Genomic DNA, 16,228 nt, shown 5'->3' on the forward strand with positions numbered 1-16,228 from the left:
GATAAACTGTGATATCTTCATTCAATGGAATATTAGGCTTAAAAAGGCAGGTATTCTGGGGGCATCTGGGTTGCTCAGTCGGTTGAGTGTCTGACTCCTGATTTCGGTAAGGGTCATGATCTCATGGTCATGACATCAAGACTCGTGTTGGGCTCGGCGCTGGGTATGGAGCCTGCTTGAAATTCTCTCCCTCCTCTCTCCCATTCCCTCTGCCCCTCTTCCATTTGCCTCCGCATGCTCTCTCCCTCACCCTCTCTTAAAGAAAAAAAAAAAAAAAAGTATTCTAACACATGGTACAATATGGATGAACCTTGAGGAAGGACTATGGCTAAATAAGCCAGTCACAAAAAAGACAAATACTGTATGGTTCCATTTATATGAAATACCTAAACTACTCAAACTTATAGAAACAGAAAATATAATGGTGATTAGCAGGGGCTGGGGAGAGGGGGGAAAGGGGAGTTGTTCTTTAATGGGTACAGTGTTTGAGAAATGCAAGATGAAAAAGTTCTGGAGATCTGTTTAACTAGTAAATATAGTTAACACTAACCAATTGTACACTTAAAAGTAGTTAAGATGGTAAATTTCATATAATTTTTTTACCTCATCAAAAAAAAAATGCTCAACACAAACAAGACTCAACACTTCAGAGTTCACAATCTCATGCGGAAGATAAGAAATAAACACATGGAACCTAGATAGGTAAGGGCATCTTGGTAAGGTTGCCAAGGCAAACACTAAACACTTTACTAAGAAGCAAGGTAAACTGCAGTTCGACTAGTATTTACCTGAACATGCTTCCAATTGATATGATTGATGCCATCATTTGGGAGGTCACTCTACCTCAAGATAACTTCTTAACCCAACAGGATCTATACCTACTAGTCCAGACGAATGAATTCCCTAACCACTAATCTTCAGACTAATAATCTCACTGAGCAGGGTAAAATTCCTATTTGTTTTGTTCATGGAACACTGTTCTTTATTAGATTCTATCTCACCAATGTTCCTGGTATGAACTGCCCTTTCTGTCATGGTGATGATAGCAGATGGTAGTTTGGGTTGGGGTGTGTGTGTGTGCAAGTGTGTATTTTATAGATCTGTGAAATTTTAAAAATCTGAGAACTACTAAAACAGTGGTTACTTTAGCAGATAAAGCCTTCTTAGAACATAGCCCTGAAGAGCCTTTTAACCTTATGATTCTGATTCTCCGTGTCACAATTCGCTAGAGAAGGGCTTCTCATAGTAATTGCCAGCACCGGTGTTGGGTTCTTATGCTATAGTTTTCTTTTGGAGAGGATTATTTCCTCACTAAAGTGCTTTTATTATAATTTTGGCTTCCTACAACTCTGTAAAATAGTTACGGTAGGTATTTTTAACGTATCATGAGAGGCAATATAGCATAGTGGTTAAAAGGTCAAGCCATACTGCCTGGCTTGGAATTCTAGCTCTGTCCTTACTTGTTGTATAAGGCCTTGGGCAAATCATCTCTTTGGGCCTCAATTTCCTTATCCATAATATGAGAACAATAACAGTTTCTACTTCATAGTGTTGTTGTAAGGATTAAACGAGTTAGCACATGTAAAATGCGTACAGCAATGCTGGGCATATAGTTAGACTCTAGAAATGAGTGTCAACATACAGAGTAATCCTGTGACTTGCTCCAGATCAGAAGCTGACACTGCCAACAAAGGGAGGACTGTGACTAGCTTGCTCTCTGCTCAGATCTTGCCACCTGGCTCCCATTAACTCCCCTTTCCCATTGGTCAAATGTTATTAAGTTAATGTAGAGGTTACTTCGGGGCAAATTATTACTCTGGGTTCTTATTACTCAGCTCTTCAAGTAAAATAGAACTAGTTAGTCCCTCAAAATCTGATCCTGCCATTTGATCGCTGTAAGTTTGTTTACAATTTAAAACTACCTTCATTCTGACCCCTTTATCCCTGCGCAAATTGAAGCCTGACACACTTACGGCTTTAAGAACTTGTAATATTGGGGCGCCTGGGTGGCTCAGTCGGTTAAGTGTCCAACTCTTGGTTTCAGTTCAGGGTATGATCTCATGGTTTGTTCGAAACCCACATCAGACTCTGCACTGATGGTGTGGAGCTTCCTTGAGATTTTCTCTCTTCCTCTCTCTCTCTCTGCCCCTCCTGTTCTCTCTCTCTCTCTCTCTCTCTCAAAATAAATAAATAAACTTAAAAAAAAATTTAAAAGAGGCACCTGGGTGACTCAGTCAGTTGAGCGTCCGACTCTTGATTTCGGCTCAGATCATGATCTCATGGTTTGTGGATTCAAGCCCTGCATCGGGCTCCTTGCTGACAGTGGGGAGCCTGCTTGGGATCCTCTCTTTCCCTCTCTCTCTGCCCCTCCCCTGTGCGCACTCTCTCTCTCAAAATAAATAAACTAAAAATTTTTTTAAAAAAACTTGTAATATTAATAAGCTCTGCCACTTTCAGCAGGCTTTCTCTCAAGCATGCTTTCTAAAATTCTCTGCTCTGCATTCCTAAGTAGCTGATGTGTGATGAGCTGAACAGAGATAATTCTAGCAGAATAGGAAAAAGAAACACTTTGAAGACACATAAAGCAGAACTTCAAATGATATAGCACCACTGGGAACTCACAGAAATCACAGTGACAGATAAACCTAGGGAGCACGGATGAGCACCTGGAATGGTTCTTTCTGAAGAGAGGAGAGCAGGTGCAAATTGTGCCAAACTCAGTACATGGAGTCTGCAGCTATAGATCCCGGACCAGTACAGGCAGCTGGTGGGGACCCGCTGGGAGATAGCAATTACTGGTCAGCGGCTGTCATCTTCAGCTACAAAGGCTAACGTGTGTGGCTCCCTACATCTGCATTCTTCAACTGGTTATTTATCTCAGTGCTAAAATAACAGTTGGCCTTGAAGCATATTTACCCATCTGCCTAAAAAATAAAAATAGAATCGTATACAAAGGGAACACACACAAAGGGCTTAATAAAATTTGTATTGAGCCACCTGACAGGTTATCTCTTTTCAGTCCTCTTCGTACCTCACTATAGAAAAGTCTCTTAAAATTGGAGAACCTGACTTAGATAAGTTTTTATGAAGTCTGGAAGCAGGAGTTTTTGGTTTTTGTTTCTTAACTTTGAGTAGCCATGCTTCCTCCATAGGGCCATGTGCATCAGGAGTAGATGACTTCAGCACTAGCTCCAGAGGTGGGCCCTGAGAAGTCTCAGCCAATTCTCAGGGACCATTACTCCCTGGCAATGGTCACTAGTCCAACAGTGGGCCTGTGGCCTGGGCTTGCCGATGAAATTGAATGAAAGGCATGGTCCACACATAGAGAAGAGGTATTATCTCAGTGTAGGCATCTATTGGTTGTCTCACATTGGCTGAGATTTTCCTGGTTTTTTTTTTGTATGCTAAATAATTGTATATTCTACCCTGGACATTTTTAATATTATGAGACTCTGCACCTTATTAAAATCCTATGGAAAATGTTGATATTTTTATTTTAGTAGGCAATCGACCTGCTTGCATTCAGGTCCCAAGTTCCAACCAACCTGCTGTGGGTGTGATTTAAATGTCAGTTCCACATTTGAAGCCTTTGCAAAGCTATTCAGATATGTCTGGCATGAGCACAACCCAGTGGCCAGTCTAGGGCCTGAACAGTGATTCATCTCAGAGTTCAATACTCAGAAGTTTTTGGTGTGCTGTTTGGGAACAGATCCACGCATGTGCCGTTTGGGGGTGAGCCCAGGAGTTCACAAACAACCTTGTGGGGTTGCTTTCCTGAGCTCCTCCCTCTCCATTGTGTCCTGGGTACTTTTCAGTTCCTTGGAGCTCCCCTTTCCTGTCTTCCACCCAGAAGCCTGGGGCTATTGTTATCTCATTCTCCCACATAATTTGGGAGCTAGGCAGCAGGAAGAGAGAGAAAGAAAAAAAGTAATGGGTGTTCACCCCACCTTTTTAGGACTACAGCTTCTCCAACGGAGAGAAAGTTTCCCCTCCTTTAGAGCTTTAGGCATCTGTAAGCCCCCACTGATGTCACTGCCAGCACCAACACAAGATTGCCTGGGGGTTGGGGCATGAGAGAATGCAGAGAAATTTTTTAAAGGGGGCAGTTTCTACCACTCTCTCTGAGTGCACGGAGTCTCCTTTTCCACTCAAGTCAGAACCAGAGGGTTTATCCTGGAGCTCTGTTATTGCCAGGTGCCCACTTCCAGGTTTGGGCTGCATGGAATCCAGGCCAAGGAACACTAGAAATTTAAAAAAAGGGAAACTCCCACCTGGATGGTGGTACTTCAAATCCTGGTCTTTTCTAATCTACCTGCTACTACTGACTTTTCAGAGTCCTTGAATTGTTATTCCATGTGTTCTACCAAGATTTTTAGCTGCGCACGGTGGGAGAGACTGGAGAGTGTGCTTATGCTCTGTCTTATCTAGAAATAGAGCTCTCATGGCACCTGGGTGGCTCAGTCAATTAAGCGTCCAACTCTTGATTTCAGCTCAGGTCATGATCTCACAGTTAGTGGGTTTGAGCCCAGCATTGGGCTCTGCGCTGACTTCACAGAGGCTGCTTGGGATTCTCCCTCTCTCTCTGCCACCCTCCCTCCCACTAGCGCTCTCTCTCAAAATAAATAAATAAACTAAAAGAAAAGAAAAGAAAAGAAAAGAAAAGAAAAGAAAAGAAAGAAAGAAAGAAAGAAAGAAAGAAAGAAAGAAAGAAAGAAAGAAAAAATGGCACTCTCCAGGGGCAAATATTTTCTAATAAGTAGTCACATATTATTTTAATGTGCTTGATAAAAGAAGAGAAAACCCATAACTCCATGAATATTTTTAAGGTGAGTAGGCTTTTAATTAGAAAAAAAAAGTAATTTGGCTTACAGAAAAATATTAAGTAACTCTACAAATTTTACCCGTATGTGACAAAAATCATAACAGTGGTATACAAATGCCGTAAGTTTGAGAAATGCTATTCTACAGGATAGAAGCCACTTTATTTTTAACGCTACTTCCATATAGTTCTATTTGTACGATAGTATTATTAATTTTAATTATGAATTGATATAAAATAAGCTACATGTGAACCTGTGTATACTACTTGCCTTCTGTTAACTGACCCTGTAGTTGTTTCCTTCTGGCTATTACAGTCTACAGAATACTGAGAAAGAACAAGGAAGGTCATTCAGGGACCTGTAAACACAACTTTCCTTAGGAAGATGGGTCTGAGGGACTTGGAAAGGACAGAAGTAGGAGTGTTACAAACAGATTAGGCAGCAAATGAGAACTCCATGGATTCAGAAGTTCTCCTCTTCTTTTTGAAATCTGCCTCACTCAGCCCAAAGCTTAAGGAATCCTTCCCTGGTCTCCCCATCATACCTTCCTCACACCCAATATTATGGCATGCCTCCCTGTGGTCCCTGATTTCCTTTGTCCACCTTATTAGATTTTGAAGTCCTCGAGACCTGGCACAATGACCATGTCATTGTCCTCTCTGTAACTCAGGCATCACACAGAGTTATGCAGATCATCAGTAAATGAGGATTCAAGGAATGGATGCACCTCCTAAAACCATGTTTAGAACAGACACAGAATCATAATGACTCTTCTCTCAGTAGAAGCAGTTGCAATACTATTGAACTAGGTTAATGTCAACTAGGAATTTGGCAGATATGTTAACGATTGCAAGAACAAAACGCAAATGGGATGTGTGTGTCTATGTATCTAGGATGTGGTAATGTGTCGGGGGGCAGTTTTCAGTACCCTAAGGGCTCCATCCATAGCTAGCCTAACACTGCTACCCCATTATTCAGGCATTCTCCTGGCTGCTGAACGGTCAAGTCTGTCCCTAATTAGAGAACTACCAAAACCAAAGGAAAATCCATTCTATGATGAGAGACTTTTTCCCTTCATAATGGGTATAATCAATATTACCTCTTTCCCAATGTTGTAATAAAAAAGAGATTTGCATGATAATAGGTATCTAAGCTTATCTGCTCCAGCTGCTTTATTCTCTTAAATGAAGTCAAAATATTCATGTTACGAGATTACTGTGTTCCCTATCTCTTTCCTCCTTACCACTACCCATATCCAGTCGATCCCCAAATTTTACTGATTCTTCCATTTGAATCTTGATTCTATTTCCCTCCATCACAATTTCACAATGACCAGTAAGGCTATCTCTCCGGCCCAGCTCCCATTATTCTCCTGCTCACATATTCCTCTCCAGCCACTGGCTGTTCCTCCAACATACCAGATACTCTCCGATTCCAAGACTCATGCAATTCTGTTTCTGCTGCTTCAAATGCTCTTCCCTCAGGTAAGTCCACATGGCTTTCTTCTTCATGTCATTCAGATATGTGCTCAAATGTTACCTTCTCAGTGAAGCCTTCACTCATCACTTGATATAAAAAATTATTCCCAGGGCACCTGGGTGTCCCAGTCAGTAAAGCCTCTGACTCTTGATTTTGGCTCAGGTCATGATCTCACAGTTCATGAGATGGGACCCCGCATTGGGCTCCACACTGACAGTGCGGAGCCTGCTTGGGATTCTCTCTCTCCCCCTCTCTCTGCCCCTCCTCCAACTCATTCTCTCCCTCTCTCAAACTAAATAAACAAACAAACATTAAAAAAAAATTGTTCCCCACATAACACTCCCTTATCCTTATCCTCCTTTCTCATTTGTCTTCCTCCCTGGCAATTACCACTATGTAAGCATAGTATATATTTACGTATTTATTGTCTTTCTCCCACTAGAGTGTAAGCTCCATGAGGGCAGGGAGTTCTGACTATTTTGGCCATTGCTGACTCCCAAGAGCCTGGAACAGCACCCACCAAAAACAGGTGCTCAGTAATCATTTTCTCAAAGAATGGACAAGACTACTTCCATCTCCATTGCCTCGAATCTAATTCAAACCACCATCAGTTCTAGCCCACAATACTGTAACTGCTTTTCTTTTTATCCAAGATGTTATTTTTAAGTAATGTCTATCCCAACATGGGGCTCAGATCCATGACCCCAAGATTAAGAGTTGCAGCTCTTCAGACTAAGCCAGGCTGGCACCCCTGAAACTGCTTTTCAACAGGCTTTCCTGAATTCAGCCTAAAACCCAAATATGTCATTCTCACTGACTTGGGGATAAAGCCCCAAAACTCCTTGCTATGGCCCATCAAGTCTCTCATAGTCTGGTCCTGAACCTCTCTAGCCCATCCCACTTTCCTCACACCACAGCTTTGCTCCCACTGTTCTAAATTATTTTTAGTTCCCCTATGGAACAGCTTGCTCTCACCTCTAGGCCTTTGTACAAGCTGCTCCCTCCCCTAGAACATTTTCATCATTGTTCTGGCTACCCACTGCTTCCTTGGTCTGGCTCTTACTTATCCTTCCTCTGGGGAGCCTTCCAACACTAGCCAATCGTTCCATTTATGGAAGATTCTTATGAATTAGTGGGCCTAAGCAATGATCATCAAAAGCTACCAATATCACCCAGGAAAGATAACCAGACATTATGTACCTCATGATGGAAATATATACGAACACTCACAAGCATTTCTTCCTCGAAAATAGAAACTGGGGGCACCTGGGGGCTCAGTGGGGTAAGGGTCTGACTCTTGGTTTTGGCTCAGGTCATGATCTTGCAGTTTCGTGAGTTTGAGAACCCCATCAGGCTCTGTGCTGGCAATGTGGAACCTGCTTGGGATTCTCTCTTTCTCTCTCTCTCTCTCTGTTCCTCTCCTACTCATACTCTTTCTCTCTCTCTCTCTCTCAAAATAAATACATAAACTTAAAAAAAAAAAAAAAGAACCTGAATCTAATTAGTCTCTGGATTTAACTACTAATTTACAGACAACATAATAAACAACCTAATAATGGTTAACTGACACTGGGATATAGTCACCAATATTCAGGCTGAAGAAAGTTCTATAGGACAAATGATTTCAAATAGGACAAATCGATTTCAAGGAAAAAGAGTGGGGGGAGGCAAGAGACAGAGACAGATACTCTCAGTTAATTGCAATGTCTGAACTTTACTTGGATCCTGATTCAAACGAGCAAACTATTTTAAAAAATGAAATATTGGGGAGATTTGAACATTGGCTAATAGATATTTGGTGACATTAAGGAATTACTGTCAATATTTACATGCATGATAATTATTGTGGTTAGGTTTATAAAAATAATTCTCTTTTAGAGGCACATGATAAACTATTTGTAGATGAAATAATACAATGTTTAAGATTTGTTTCAAAATAATCCAGGACTAAGGTAAGGAAGGGGGAAGGGGTATAGATAAGGTTTGAAATTTTCTATAATATAATTTTTTTAGTTATGGAAAGCAAGGTTCATTTTAAGTTTAGCAAAGGAGGGGCACCTGGCTGACTCTGTCAGTAGAGCGTAATACTCTTGATCTTGGGGTGGTGAGTTCGAGCCCCACCTTGGGGGTAGAGTTTTTAAAAAAAATGTTTAGCAAAGGACAACTGGAGTCCTGTTTTTTCTTATTAATTTTATACACTTAAAAAAATAAAATTAGGGGTACCTGGGTGGCTCAGTTGGTTAAGCCTCTTGATTTCAGCTCAGGTCATGATCTCCTGCTTCGTGGGACTGAGTCCCGCGACGGGCTCCATGTTAACAGCGGGATTCTCTCTTTCCCTCTCTCTCTGCCCCTCCCCCACTTGTACTCTGTCTCTCTCGAAAGTAAATAAAGTTAAAAAAAATAATAAAACTAATATGTGTACAGAATATAAAAACTGCAAGAGTAAATCTCTCTGGTTTCCAACCCTGTTGCCTCTCTAGAGGTAACTACTGTTAACTGCGCATTCTTCTGGAGCACATTTCCAGGAATATTTTATGCATTTAGAAACCTGATTTTTAACATAAATCAAACTTTATCATACATCTTATTCTACATCTTTTTTTTTTTTTAAACTTCACATACCTTGGACATTTTCCCATATATCTGGCTTTACCTCACTCTTTTTAAAGTCTATATCATATTCTATGATATGGACTGCATAATCCCATTTAACTAATTCCTCTACAAATGAAGAATTATGCTATCCTCAGTGTTTTATTGTTACAAACAATGCACCATGGGTATTCTTTGGCATCTATCATGAGACACTTATGCGAGGGTGTCTATGAGATAATTTGCAGAAGATGAATTGCTGTATCAAGGGATATATGCATTTAAATTTTTGGATAGATATCATCGAGCTGCCCTCCAAGAAGGTTGCACTGATTTATACTCCCTCCCTCACTTCCTATCAGTAGTAATTGAAAATGCGTTTCCCTAGTACTGGGGATTGACACATCTTTAAATAATTTTCAATCTCACATTTGAATGTATATATATATACATATATATATATATATATGTATATGTGTGTGTGTGTGTATTTTGTTTGTGTGCCTTTAATTATGGTAACTATTGATCTTTCTTCTCTTTATGTGAATTGTCCATTCCTGTCTTTTACATTGGGTTCTTCATTCTTTAGAACTGACTTGTAAAAACACTTTGTGTGTTAATAAAATCAGAGTACATGCTTCCAAAAAGGAAAAAAAAAAAAAAGGCCCTCAAATTACAAATTTAAAAATACTAAAGATTAGCTTAAAACATGAATATATATTACCTACCAAGAAATCATGTGACTGAGTGAAGTCAACTTTCTGTAATAGTATATGATATGATTACAGGGCATTCAGATAAATGTCAAAAAACAAAGAAAGGAATACAGAAGACGTATCAGATATTCATATCTCCAAGAAACCATGACATTCACAGGTAATTATTGTTCAAATTTACTAATTTCCACTTGCACTTCTTCCCACCAGACCTCAGGCCTAGATATGGTACTCCTATTCACCTGACTTGAAAACCTGACATTCTCTTTAACACCTCATTCATGTCACAGTCAAGTCAGGTTACCAACGCCTACTAATTTGTATTCAGAAATGAGAGTATAAGACTGAGGGCTAAGTTCTTTGTTACAGTAGCTCATTTAAGAGAATGGAATCAAATGCACCCCACACCCCCAAGGTTCTTAAACCTAATTACCTTCCTCATTGCTACTGCTACTCTCTCCCCCTCAGTCTAGGCTCTTAACACTGCAGGCCTGTGTTATTACTACTTCAAGTGCTAGTTGACCTTGATGCCTATCTTTTTAGATCTACCATATCTCTTAACTATTATCACTGTATTAAACAAAAACAGCATTTTTACCCTATACTATATTCCCTTGCTTAAAAAATCCACAACGGTTGGGGTGCTTGGCTGGCTCAATCGGTAGAACATGCAACTCTTGATTTTGGAGTCATGAGTTCAAGCCCCACACCACATTGGGCATAGAGCTCACATAAAAAACAAACAAAACCCACAATAATTATCTATCTAATATCCAATAGATAGTTGATACACAGAAAGCATATTTATTTTAAAAAACCCATCTCAAACACGGCATTACCTTTTACTAGGCCTGTAACTTTAAATTTGTTTCCATATTCATTAAAATGAGGTATGATATCTATATGCCTCAGAGTGGATGTCGATGATTGAATGAAATAATTTATGTGACAGTGCCTAGCATATAGGAGGTGCTCAAAAAATACCAGGTGAATAGCACTAATGTGAATGAATATTCTAACCTCAATAACATTTGAATGGATTTTTAAATGAGAGAAAAGACCAAGTGTCTAACACAACTCCTGGGATGTTGCATGTACTTGATAATATATGTTACAACTTGGGCTTCCAGTAAAGCATGGAAGAATGAATACATGTTTATCTCCTTTCCTCTCAAAATCCCATTAAAATCCCAGTGAAGGGCAATAAATGGCATAAATTCATAGGGACACAAAGAGTGGCAAATGACAGAACAGTACATGAGAGATATCACAACTTCGGAATCTGGAAAGTAAACAGAGGAATGGAAAGTTGTAACAGACAAGGGCATGCTAAAATTTAAATGCTGCCCACATCAGGGTGAACAAACAAGCAAGTGGGTCAGAACTTCAGAACCTGGGAAGGCCCAGGAATTAGAGACTCCATGTATCTCTGAAGGTAGAGGTAAGGTGTGGGATTTAAGGGATTTAAAAGAACAAAAAAAGAGGTTGGTTGGGCATCTTTGAAATGATCCCTTACAGTTTCCCCCATCTCTGCCCTAAGCAGCCAATGGCTATGTCTTTCCCACTCTGGCAGAAGACTGGGATTTTATGTGAACCCTAGACATTCTGGTCTTTAGTATACCAGGCATGGCTAGAAATGGGCACCTGGCAGGTAGCAATGCTAAATAGACAAGAGCCATTTGGTGCATTCTGATTAAGGTCACAATGCCACCCAATTGGAAGAAAAAAAAAAAAAAAAAAAGAGCTTCTATTCAAGTGTATCCTAAAATTAAAATAATCTTTAGAGGCAATTTTTGGTCATTCATATTTTGAATGTCAGTTTCTTTTTCCATTAATATTCGAATGGTATTCCTAGTTGTCTGCATTTAGAAATGACTGAAGTCAGTGAGTGATATGATAGACATCCAGCCAGTGAGCAGAGTCTGATGGCCGCATTAGTTAACCTTCAAGTCATTATTAAGTGACTCAATCTAATGAGCCAAGTAATCTCTTTCTGTATAAAAGTCTATTAAACAAATTACAGGGTCCTGGGAGCAACTCACCAGGCAAGGAAAATCTCACGGATGTATGAACATTTTTCTTCAAATAATGAAAAACAATTAGAATAAATTTAACATCAGTTGGTATTGAATTTTTTTAAGTTAAATTTCTTGACAAAAGTGGTGCCAACTTGAAAACAAAACAAGATTAAAACAGCCACAACAGGGGTGATGAGATAGGCTACCTTTATTGCTCCATGTATGATTTGAAAAATCCCAAACCACTTGGTACCTGTTTTTTTTTTTTATAATAAAAAATAAAATCACAACATGTCAAGCAGTTTCCACTCTATCCTTAGCAGTCAGTCACTGAGAAACAACAGTCATTGTTCAAGACCCACAGCAGCCATCACCAACTCTGAGACTCCCCTGAAGAGGGGGCTGTGCCTAGACCAAAGGACTCCAAGGCTGGAATGGAAGCTCCATGAGGGTAGAGGCATTTTTGTTTTTATTTTGTGCACTGACTTATTTCCGGCCCCTAGAACATGACTGGAACGTAGTAGATGCTCAGTTAATATTGTCAAATAAAAGGCTGTCCTGAAAGGTCCTGTTGGTTGCTCCCACATTCCAACTGTGGCACATATCAGAGGGGTCATTGGCAAGGTTGGACAGTATTCCCACTTCAAATCAAGCCCTCCTTTCTCCAGATTTCTCCAGACTATAATCTGGAATATACCCTCTAGGACAATTATGAAAAAGGAGCAGAAGTTTCATTTCTCTAGACCAGGGGCACAGCCTCAGTCTATCAGGATGTCACTAGAATGTATAGGGAAATGTTGTGTGGTGGGCACCACCTGTGACCACCCATAATCCATTCAATCACTAGACAGGGCACCATGACTTTCTGGTTCACACTGGGCTCATTTTTATGTTCTAACATAGAAATAAACCTTAGTCCTTCTCACTGCAAATGTAGAGAAGAGTAGCCTTATTTTACATTCCACAAGTCTTTCCTGGATTAAGGAAGACAGCTATATGCTCCTATCTGTTTCTGTATTCAGTTGGTTATTCATCACGTAGCCTTTGGAAAACTCCACTACATACTTGCAAGCAAATAATGTTTTAGTACTGTCATGAACATAGTTTTGACTCCTAAAAGAGTCTCAGGGACCCCTAAACGACTCTTAAAGACACTGTTGTAAAAGGTATGTATACTAACAGCCATAACTGATCAACATGTGGAAGGGATTCAAACAGGAAATGGAGTTAAAAAAGATAAAGAGGATGGGACACCTGGGTGGCTCAGTCCGTTAAAGCAGCCAACTCTTGGTTTCCATTCAGGTCATGATGTCACGGTTCATGAGACTGAGCCCCACACTGGGCTCTGAGCTGACAGTGCAGAGCCTGCTTGGGATTCTCTCTCTCCCTCTCTCTCTCTCTCTCTGCCCCTCCCCTGCTTGTGTGTGCGCTCTCTCAAAATAAATAAAACAAACATAAAAAAAAAAGGAGACAGGAAAACATCACTGACTACATATGATCACACTTTACAAGAAAGCCAAAACATTTTATCAGTGTTGTTATTATCGTAAATGTTGCTTACCCTTTGTACTTTACCATATTTCAACAGGAAATGAACTGCTATGTGAGGAAAAGCCAATGTTTCTCCCTGACAAGACAGACCTCAGAAAACCCACATACTCTAACTCCTTACAGTTCCTATACAAATATTGACTGTTAATGTATATTTACTGTTTAGACCATCACTTCTAAGTGACATTCTAATTATAAGACACATAAATCACCTTTCTCCTGCCTTGCCTTTTCTTGCACAACTTTCTGCTGTCATTCAAATATTATTTAACAGAACAAAAGAACAATTTCCAATCACTAATCAGCTCCAAAATGCTGTATGGTTCAATCTTTCTGAGTGCCCGTTTCTACAAATAGCAGCTAAATGGCAATCTACAAAAGCAACTCACTCTAATCCCTTTTAAACATGTACATATCGGTCCTTAGCCAGGTGCAAGTGATTTTCTATCTACTACATACGATTCAGAAAAAAGCAAAACAGCTGTATTCATTTAAGTATGGTCCAAGACAAATAATTATTTACAGATTATCTTCTCACACCATCCTTTTTCCCATACTTAAGAAGATACATGATTTCAAATTTTCCTTCCCACAGTCATGCAAAAACAGATTAGCTACGGTGACTTTTTCAGGAAATATTTGGCTCTGTTGTCTCACTTAAATTTATACCCACCTTAACAAACCTAAACTACAAACAAACCTAAACTCATAGAGTTTATAAAGTAGACCAGCAGTTGCAAGCTCTGGAACAGACGATCTAGGTTTGAATCCTAAAGATGCCACTGGCAATGTGACTTTGGACAAGTTACTTAATCTGTGCCTCAGTTCCTTCAACTTTTGAAATAAAGATAACAGCAGCATCTGCCTCATAAGTACCTGATGGGGTTAAATGAGATAATGAAGAAATAGGTAAACACTTAAAACAGTGCCTAACACGGAAAAAAGTACTTAGTAAATGGTAACTCTGTTTTTATATATTAGTCTTCTGAAATAGAGCAGACAGAACAGTCCATAACAATCTAATAGAGCCCCAGAACAATACAGGAGGAAAATATTAAGGAGAGATGACTATCTTAGTGTCCTTCCTTCTTAAAAATAGGCAATTGTCTGCACTACCTAAGAAAGTGCTGACAAGCCATGGAAAAGATATCAAAGACATTTTCATAATTATTATAATTCTGTGAAACAAGAAAAAAACCTCAAAAAGACTTGTCCCTCAAAATAGACTGAAAGAGTCTTAACAGAAAATTTGACATACCTATCTAGAAACAAGAGAATCATGCATTCTGCTTTAAAACAGATACTTCTGTGGGCAAGATAAAACTATCACAGCCAGAAGGTAGTTTTATGCATGTGTCCCTGTAAGCATCATGTACACCATGAGATATGCAATAAGAGCCGAAGGTGTCTAATTCTATTCTCACATACAGTCTAGCAGCATACTTGGAGGGAACTGAAGCTTGAAACCAAAAAGAACACTTTCATGAAAAATTTTAAAAATTCATGCCACCATGGTTAACCTTACCATAAGATGGCTTAACTCCTGCAGTGTATCAGAAAAAGATTCATCTGTGGAAGGCTGGTACATAAAAAGGCTAACTGAGATACAGAGGAAAATTATAGCTAACACTTTTACTGAACATTTACTATGTTCCAGGCATTATTCCAAGTGTTTTAGATGTATCATCTAATTAATCCTCAACATCACGATTAAACAGTAATTTTACTGTCCCCACTTACACCCAAGGAATTGAGGCACAGAAAAATTAAGTTGCCCAAATGTCAAATTAATGATAGCTAGTCAAAATCAGTTTGGCTTCTAAACCCAAGTTTTCAATCATTAGGCAAAATAGAAGGTTGCACGTATACATATCATACACTCATATACCCTGGGGGGGTGGGGGTGGGGGGCTAAGGTTTAGGAAGAGGATTTTGGTTTTCTATGACATTTGAATTATTGACAATAAGAATGTATGGACTTGTATGATTAAAAAAATTTATCTCTCATAAATTAGCCACACATTTTATTGGGCTTTCCGTGGAATTCTACTGACATAATGTGCACGTGCCTAAATGAACAGGATGGCCACAGTGAGCCTAACATCATAGTGGCTGGCAGTATTTGGAAAATGAGAAGGGGTGGTTAATACCCTTGATAGGTCGTGACGTATGTGGTCTCTATCTAGCCACCAGTAAGCTTCAAGACCCACCCTAGACTTGTTTTTTAGTATGGTTGCTGATCTATAGGTCCTACTTTTGTCTTCAAATATGGTTATGTCCCCTCATAGCTTAAGTCAGCTCATAGTACTGAAAAATTCACAACAGTAAGAAGGAAAGAGATGGTAAAAGTTCAGAATGGGGTTAAGACAAATATAGGGACTGATCACTCACCCTAATGGTATACCAACCTTGACCACTTACTACAGATTGGCCATACATAATACTATTACAGTTTTTTTCTTACCCATTAAACAAGTTTTTTCCATCTTCTTCCATATTATTCCACAGCCATTGATTAGGTTTCCTCTTCTCTATTACCTATGGGGGAAATAATACATAAGGCTGGGCTAATATACACCAAGAGAAAAAAAAGCAATTTCTTGAATTTTATTTATAAATTCAAAATAAAAAGGATCAGTACCTATGATATATGACTACATGGAGTTTAGGTTTAAAAACTCAGTGAAACTTGGGGTGCCTGGGTGGCTCAGTCGGCTGAGTGACCGACTTCAGCTCAGGTCATGATCTCACAGTTTGTGAGTTCGAGCCCCACGTCGGGCTCTGTGCTGACAGCTCAGAGCCTGGAGCCTGCTTTGGATTCTGTGTCTGCCTCTCTCTCTGCCCCTCCCCCACTCATGCTAGGTCTCTCTGTCTCAGAAATAAATAAACATTAAAAAAATTAAAAAAAAAAACCTCAGTAAAACAGCTATTAATCTGAGGAGTAATGATCTCAATAATTATGATGATGATCTTGAAAACTGGGAAATTATAAGTTGGCTTAATTCTGAAAACTATTAATAAGACTCCAAATGTTCAAATATTTTCCATGTAG

General features: G+C 39.4%; 1 protein-coding gene across 10 annotated transcripts in view; it reads right to left on the reverse strand.

Moving 5' to 3' along the window:
- The window catches only part of USP49 (ubiquitin specific peptidase 49), an 87,384-nt gene that overhangs the window by 40,367 nt on the left and 30,789 nt on the right, over positions 1–16,228 (reverse strand). For all 10 annotated transcript variants that reach the window (XM_058733912.1, XM_058733916.1, XM_058733909.1 and 7 more), the window contains one exon: positions 15,641–15,714. The gene's annotated coding sequence lies outside the window, so the exon portion shown is untranslated. The remainder of the gene's footprint in view (positions 1–15,640; positions 15,715–16,228) is intronic.

This window comes from Neofelis nebulosa, chromosome 6, assembly GCF_028018385.1.
Source record: "Neofelis nebulosa isolate mNeoNeb1 chromosome 6, mNeoNeb1.pri, whole genome shotgun sequence".
Lineage (NCBI taxonomy): Eukaryota > Metazoa > Chordata > Mammalia > Carnivora > Felidae > Neofelis > Neofelis nebulosa.